The sequence below is a fragment of the Marmota monax genome, unplaced genomic scaffold (assembly GCF_021218885.2).
Source record: "Marmota monax isolate L192 unplaced genomic scaffold, Marmota_monax_Labrador192_F-V1.1 WCK01_AAM20220418_F8-fsc00068, whole genome shotgun sequence".
Classification (NCBI taxonomy): Eukaryota; Metazoa; Chordata; class Mammalia; order Rodentia; family Sciuridae; genus Marmota; species Marmota monax.
Window position 1 is genome coordinate 1976678 of NW_026692352.1, and position 8579 is coordinate 1985256.

The 8579-nt window shown below is 39.3% G+C and overlaps 1 pseudogene; it reads right to left on the reverse strand.

Moving 5' to 3' along the window:
* Positions 1-3365: 3365 nt before the first annotated feature.
* On the reverse strand, positions 3366-8125 carry LOC124091163 (TBC1 domain family member 20-like; annotated as a pseudogene).
* Positions 8126-8579: the final 454 nt, after the last annotated feature.

Sequence of the window (8579 nt, forward strand, 5' to 3'; positions counted from 1 at the left end):
TAGCTATTATGAATTGAGCTGCTATGAACATATGAGTTCCATTTTGATCTCAGAGAACTATTTGATTGAGCTAATTTTCCCTAGAACCCTATAGTATTTTCCAAGGGAGGAATTTCATTTTGTGCCATCAAGAGTCACCCATAATGCCACCTGGTAAAAATGTCCACAAGATTCTAGTTACTTCTTCTCAAATGTATCTCTTTATTATAGAGTAGAATTTTCCAAACAGTGTAATACTTCTCCTTAGGGTCATATTAGTTTAACAAGTCTCTTGAGGCTTGTGTTCAGCTATAGATACATCAAATACTCAATGCCTTTGGACCTCTACCAGAAGAATCTGTCTCTGGGCTCCCTATGTCATCCTTCCTCAAGGTCCCCATTGCTAGAAAGTTAACCAATAAACAAATACATTTTTAAGTGTTTAATTTAATTTTCCCAATTTATCTGTTTCACAGTTTTATTCTAATAATTTTGTCTCTTATTATGAAATAAGAGAATGGAATAGAAAATAATCAAATTTAAGGTAAATGTATTTTTGCTATGTCTGCTTACTTTGTATCTCATTGTTTTTTAAAAAAAAATTATCTTGATTGTAGTTTATAATTAAATTCAATTTCATTGTATCTGTTTTATGACCTCAACAAAGAGAAACTTTGATAACAAGTATGGAATGACAGTGGGATTATCCATTCTAGAGCCAGAAAAACTTTTTTGTTTGTTTGTTTGTTTGTTTATGACAGTGGAATGTATTACAATTCTTACTACACATATAGAGCACAATTTTTCATATCTCTGGTTGTATACAAAGTATATTCACACCAATTCGAGTTTTCATACATGTACTTTGGAAAATAATGATCATCAATGTTCCACCATCATTTCTAACCCCATGCCCCTTCCCTTACCCTCCAACCCCTCTGCCTATCTAGAATTCATCTATTTCTCCCATGCTCCCACTCCCTATCCCACTATGAATCAGTCTCCTTATATCAAAGAAACCATTTGGCATTTGGTTTTTTGGGATTGGCTAACTTCACTTAGCATTATCTTCTCTAACTCCATCCATTTACCTGCAAATGCCACGATTTTATTCTCTTTTATTGCTGAGTAATATTCCATTGTGTATATATATGCCACATTTTTTAATCCTTTCATCTACTGAGGGGCATCTAGGTTGGTTCCACAGTTTAACTATTTTGAATTGTGCTGCTATAAACATTGATGTGGTTGTGTCCCTGTAATATACTGTTTTTAAGTCCTTTGAGTATAGACCGAGGAGAGAGCTGGATCAAATGGTGTTTCCATTTCCAATTTTCCAAGAAATCTCTATACTGCTTTCCATATTGGCTGCACCAGTTAGCTGCCATTCTGACTGTATTGAGATGAAATGTTAGCATGGTTTTAATTTGCATTTCTCTAATTGCTAGTGATAATGAACATTTTTTCATGTATTTGTTGATTGTACATCATCTTCTGAGAAGTGTCTGTTCAGGTCCTTGGCCCATTTATTGATTGGGCTTTTTTTTTTTTTTGGTGTTTAGCTTTTGGAGTTCTTTATACACCCTAGAGTTTAGTGCTCTATCTGATGTGTGGGGGTAAAGATTTCTCCCAAGATGTAGGGTCTCTATTCACCTCACAGATTGTTTCTTTTGCTGAGAAGAAACTTTTTAGTTTGAGTCCATCCCATTTATTGATTCTTGATTTTAATTCTTGTGCCACAGGAGTCTTATTAAGGAAGTTAGAGCCTAATCCCACATGATGGAGACTAGGGCCTACTTTTTCTTCTGTTAGACACAAGGTCTCTGGTTGTATTCCTAATTTCTTGATCCATTTTGAGTTGAGTTTTGGCATGGTGAGAGAGAGAGGTTTAATTTCATTGCATTGCATATGGATTTCCAGTTTTCCTAGCACCGTTGGTTGAGGAGGCTATCTTTTCTCCAATGCATGTTTTTGATGCCTTTATCTAATATAAGATAATTGTAATTTTGTGGGTTAGTCTCTGTGTCCTCTATTCTGTACCATTGGTCTACCAGTCTGTTTTGGTGCCAATACCATGCTGTTTTTGTTACAGTTGATTGCTCTGTAGTATAGTTTAAGATCTGGTAGAGTCAGGAAAACTTTGAGGGTTAACTCCTTCACCCCCAAGTCACCACAGATGACTAAGTAGGCATGCACTTTCCTCAGTAGCAGGCTATGCAGCCCAACACTTCCCCCTTCAGAACACAAGCACTCTTTTGCTCAGCAGCTGGGATCTTGTCTTTGCAAGAATTGCCTAGACAAAAGGGGCTGCATTAAATTTAAATGGAGTGATTTGTTATATGGCAGTGAACTAATACAGAAGGTAGCTGCTTCCTATCATATATTATGTCCTGGCTTGCAAACATGGGCTTTGCCATATCAAGTTTAAGAGTATCAACCTTCCAGACTGGGTGAAAAATTGCATGTTTGTAACCATATGTAAATATGACTTCAGGGATGGGATAATAGTGTCATGTTACTGGATTTCCTTAAAAGTTGACTTCAATCATTTCTGTCTCTAGAGTGTCATTCATTTCAGAAAAACAAACATGAAAACAAATCTAAGTGGCAAGAGAATTTTTCAATCCTTTGAAAAATCTAAATATGCAGAGAAGTCAAAATAGTATATTGAATACCTACATACCCACTACCTAAATACATTACTAACATTTGGCAGTTTGTTTTCAATATACAAATGGACATGTACATATGACCGTGTGTATTCACTACATATACACAATACATACATGATGAGGCTTTACCTCTAAATATTCCAACATGAATCTACCGTATAAGTACACTTTTCTACATAACCACAGTACTCACTTCATATTTAAGTTTTTCTAGTTGTCCTAGGGACTTATTTAATATTTGCTTTACTTTTTTGAACTAAGAGTTATTCAAGTTTCACCTATTCCACTTAATTATGTCACTTTCAGTTTTTTAATCCAAATTCATTTTCCTCACCTTTTCACTTCATTACCTTTTTTTGAAACTGTGAAACTGTTTATATTACTTATCTTCCTTTTAATTATGAAACTTTTCAGCAGATAAAATATAGGACATACTAACATGTCATATGTTGACACATAAAAACAGTAGTGTGTAAGGACCGTCATCTACTCGTTGCCCAACTTCAGCTTCAAAAATTAGAAACTGATGATCATTTTTTTTTCATTTACACTTTTGTTTATATCTTATCACCCTTTCCTTACTACTATTTTTATGCTTGTTAACATTTTTTTTTTTAACAGAAACCCTTTTAAGGCAAGGAAACTCCACCATCCCAATCCTTCTGGGAAAAGGGCAAGACCATGTGCACCGTGAGAGAAAGTGGCTCTGGGGCTTCAGGGGAACAACTGCAGCTGAAACTTTGGGGACCACTCCAGGGCACTTTTCACCACCACTAGTGTGCTGCTCCTAGGGCCACCATCAGCCCCATCACTACCAGTTTCACAGAGCGGTTGGTCCTTGGTTTGGTCAGACATCTTTGTTCAAGTCTCAGGTCCAGAAGTCCCCAAAACCACTGTGGCAGCACCATATCGTCCTCTGTTGGGCTGATACCAGCTGAAAGTCTTTGAAGGTAGATGCTTCCTTCTCTAGACCTGCTGCTGGGCAAGTTCAGAAGGGGGAAAGTGAACAAAGAGGTCCTCTGTTCTACTGATTAGAGTCCCATAGGACAGGTCCTGAGGGATCTGAGGTCCGTGAGGCCGTGTCACAGTCACATTCCAGAACTTCCTGCTCACGATACAACACAATCACAGCTGAAAAGTAAATGGGCATCAGCAGATGGCAGACCAGGAAGAAATAACCACAGGACATGCCTGAAGTCAGACAGAACGTGCCCAAAGCAGGTGATGAGCCTGCAAAGGACAAAGACGGTCCCCACCACAGCACTCTGCATGAAGTCATGGAGCTCTGGGTTCACCTGGTCTAGGATGGGCATCAGGTAGTTTACAATGGGCCTGGTGTTGTCCATTATGGGATCCATGAAATCCCTGAGGTGATGGGTAGACAATTTTTCTACCAGGGATTTTGCCAGCCTACCACCAGCAGAAACACGATCACAATGTCATGGTAGCCCTGGTAGTTGTGCAGCTGAGGGTTGTACTCCAGTGAGGAGGAGGATGTCAATGAGTTCTTCCTGGAGCCTCTCTCTCTGTTCATCTGGCATGCCAGGAGGGGACTGCCATAAAGACTGCCTGATGGCCAACAGCACTTGTTGGTAGTTCTTACTTATCTGCCCTAGGTTCTTCCCTGATATAAGAGGTGTCATTCATATTGACATTGAGGAGCTTGGGCCACACTGATCTCATCAGTTTGGAGACCTCCTTCGCTAATAACCATGTGTCTGAGGGCAGCCACATCAGTGCGATCACCATTCAGAGCCTGATATATCTCTGGCACTTTTTCCTTTTGTCATTAAAATCTGCCTTCTGGGTGCCACAGATCCAGCGACTGGAGTTGGGGCTGTACCCCTGCCCAGCCAAGGGTCATGCCCTGGGGGCAGGGCCCCCAGCCTGAGCTTGGGCTGGTGGTGGAGCCTACAGAGACAGACTGGCTACAGGATGCTGCACCCACAGTGTTTGTTAGCATTAAATATTGTAAATTTTTTCTTAAAATAGACATTTGACATATATTGAAATGTGCAGATATTAGCTGTTCAGGTTAAGGAGGTTTAATAGGGTTTATAGCCAATTACTACCATCCCAATGAAAATGCAGAATATTTCTATCAAAGAAAATTTATTTGTCCCATTTTATACTCAGATCCCTGAAAAGGCAACCATCCCCATAAATAATTTTACTTGTTTTTAAAATTCATCTAAACAAAATCATAAGTAATTTTTGTATCTGATTTCTTTTCCTCAATATAATGTCAGTAAGATTATCATCACAATTTTCTTATCCACTCAGCCATTAAGGCCACAGTGGGTTACTTCAGTTTTTGGCAATTATGGTAAAATCATGATCATTTTTTATGAAATCATTGAATGGATATGTTTTCATTTCTCTCATACAAATACCCAGGAGTTCAATTGCTATATGGAATACTTATACCTGTCTTACTATGATGTAGGTATTACTAACTTGTCAGTTTGATAACATATCTTTCTTGAGAGGAAAACTCAATTTCCTCATAGTAGAGAGGAGAATCTCAGAGTGTAAACTAGTAAAAATAATCCCAGGGAAAGGTAAGACGAGAACAATAGGTTAAGGATAAAAAGATAGGGTGCAAATGTGGCTCAGGCAGTAAGAAGCTTTTAAGATGTTATCTTAGTCCACCTGTGCTGCCATAATAAAATACCTGAAAGTAGGATAAAATTATACATGACAGAATTTTTTTTTTTTGTAATGGGGATTAAACCCAGGGGTGCCTTTCCACTGAGTTATATCCCTAGTCCTTTTTTATTTAATTTTGAGACAATATCTTACTAAGTTGCTGAAGCTGACCTTGAACTTGTGAACCTCTTGCCTCAGCCTCCTGAATTGCCAGGATTATGGGTATGTGCCACTGCACCCAATTTTTAAGGACAGAAATTTATTTGTTATAGTTTGGAAGTCTGAGAAGTCCAAGATAAAAGGACCAGTAGGTTCAGTATCTGGCAAGGGCCTGGCCTCTGCTTCTAAGATCACACCTTGAATGCTGTGTCCTCAAAGGGTAGAGGGAGAAAAGGGCAAATAGGGCCTCGAGAGTGCCCTCCAGCCCTTTGACACTGGCTTAATCCATTCACAGAGGCAGAGTCTTCACGAACTCATAGCCTCCTTACAACCCTACCTCTTAATACTGTCACACTGGGAATCACGTTTCCATGTGAATTTGGATAGGAACATAGACATTCAAATAACAGCAGCTATCATGGGGAAAGACTCACAGACCCCTGAGGGGGCAGTTGTGACAACCAGTCCACCAGTCCTGCACCTCTGTGGTTTTCTCTAGGTCCAAAACTCAGTCTGAGAGACTAAAGCAAGAACTTCTACTAGGCTCAGCTTCACGACCTTCAGACCCCATGAGAGGGTGTCAGAGAAGAGGGTGAAGCTGTTTATGTATAATATGTCAAAATACATTCGACTGTCATGTATAACTAAAAAGAACAAATTTTAAAATGTAACCAAAAAAAGAGGGCAAAGAAGACAGCAGCACCGATGCAAAGAGGAAATCTGTACTGCAGAAACAGAATTCTGAAAAACCCAGGAGTCTCATCTGGAGGCACCACTTATAGAAAGTAATGAGAAAAGGGTTTCCAAAGCTCATTCCCTTTTTAACCCCTGACTCATCACAGCTGGGGAGAAGACACTTGGTAAAAAAAGGGCTCAGGTGAGTAGACAGAATAGCAATGATACCAAGAACACAGATCTACAAGGTAAGTATGCGTGGAGGGGTTACAGATGGGTAATTAATTACTCATCAGGAGCCATACTTGTTTTTCACTAGCATCTGGATTTTTCTATAGCAAGGACTTCATTCTCAATAAACTTTTTGTCTGTACCTATTTTTGATACACATGAGATACTTGAGTGCCCACTTATCATTTATTGAATAAATAATTCATTGAACTAGTAATGCTGAAATTGCTTGCCTGCTCCTTTTGTCACTAGAATCTTGAAAGAAAGAAAAGAATGCTTGTAGCAGTAAACTTAAGTTTGATAGAGTTTAAAAGCCTTATCATATACTGGGAAAATGGAGGTTCACAGAAGAGGACTTTTCTTGATACATCAGAGAAGCATCTCTACCTTGTTCCCTGAAATATAGAATTTCTCCCCTGCTCTGTGATACCCTCCTTTCAAGATTTTCTGTGCCTTGTGTGAAACCTATCTTTCTGTTGTTTTTAGAAGTTTCTAAATTGATCTGAATCTGGGCTTTGCCACTTATTAGTGCCTAATTTTGAGCAAATCCTCAGTTCTTTGCCTGTAGAAGGGTTATAAAAACAGCTACTTCAAAGAGGGATCACACAAGGATGTCAAATTGTTGATCCTTTGCCATCGCTGTAATTAGTTCTCTAAAAATATTGACTGTGAGGTTTCCCAAAGTCAGTAGGCTGTAGTGGCCTGAGAGTGATGAGAGAGGCCTGTAGTAAAGATTTGAGAATCACCTTCAGTTTGCAGAGATGACAACTGAACCTGTGACTAAATAAGGGAGTTGTTCCCAACCTTGGCTGTGAATTGAGACTTTTACAAAAGCAACATCTGATGTCTACAAAAACAGTACAGCCCCAAATATTCTGAGTTAATTGGAATACAGTGTGCCAACTTTAGCATGCAATACAATCACCTGAAGGCTTGCTAAATCATGGGTAAATTGCTAAATCTGAACCCTGTCGTAAGAGTTTGTGGTTCAAAAGTTCTTTAGTGGAGCCTAATAATTATTTGCATTTCTAACATATTTAAGATGATGCTGCCAGCACAGAGGCTGGAAAGATGATTCATAAACATGAATATTCTCCTGGCAGCATATGCATTCTTTTCCTAAGGTTGTTTCACCAAGGGAAAAACAATGATTGTATCAATTAGAGATTTCATCTTTTCTTTCTAAGCTCAAAGCCAAGAGTAAGGATAGATTGAGAAAAATTCTAAGACATGACAAACAGGTATCGATATCAAGTGTGGCCAACCAGTGGAACATTTGAGAACACGAAGTAACTAAATAGTTCTAGTTCCACTATCTTGTTTTGCCCTGACATGATTCTGGAAGGAGAGGATTGGGATTGGTAAAAGAGAGCCTGAAAAAGAGGGAGCCGTCAATGGTTTCTGTTCACATGGAAAGTGATATGACTTAGCATTTCCTTCTTTTAAAAATATAGAGGAAAAGCTTATTTTTCACATGGAGTGATATACATTTCACAACTTATAGAGTTCATTTTCTTTACTGTCATTTAAGATTCTAACCCATTTCTGATAGTTGCAACTTTTTTTTTCCTGGTGAATCCTGATTTTAAATGTTGGAGAGTGAATTAATATATCTCGCTACAAGTTACAGGTGGACACACTCAGGGTCTCTCAATTTAACTTTCAGCACCATCCCTCAGCTGTGACTTTTCCAGATTTGATTGGATTCAGGAGGTGCAGTGGCTCCACCCAATTGGGACTTCAACTCTGACCAATCGCATTCTCCCGCCTTCTACTTAAGTCAGCCTCAGGCCCCCATCCAGTCTTTAAACTGGTGGCTGAGGGAGGATTGGAGCTGAGGACTTTGGGTGGGGCCTGGAGCCGGGCAGTTGGGGTTTCTCAAAGTTTCTGTTTTCTGTGGGCTCTTCCCCGCACCCTCTCCACTTTTCTGTTTCTATTCATTCAAAGAACAAATTTCCTGCTGTTTAGCTGGAAGAAAGGCAAGAAAATAACCACCTAGGATTAGTCTTGTATTCTTTCCTCCCCCTCAATCACAGGATGTGCTTAAGAATTCGGAGACTTGGGCAACAGGCTCAACATTCTTTGGCTAACAAAGATGAAACTTGGTGCGGAACCAGGGCGCTGGGGGAAACAAACTTTGGGCTAATGAAATCGTGGAAGGTATAACTTAAGCGAAGCTCGTTCCTTCTGTCCCCACTCTTTCCTGGGGCTGCT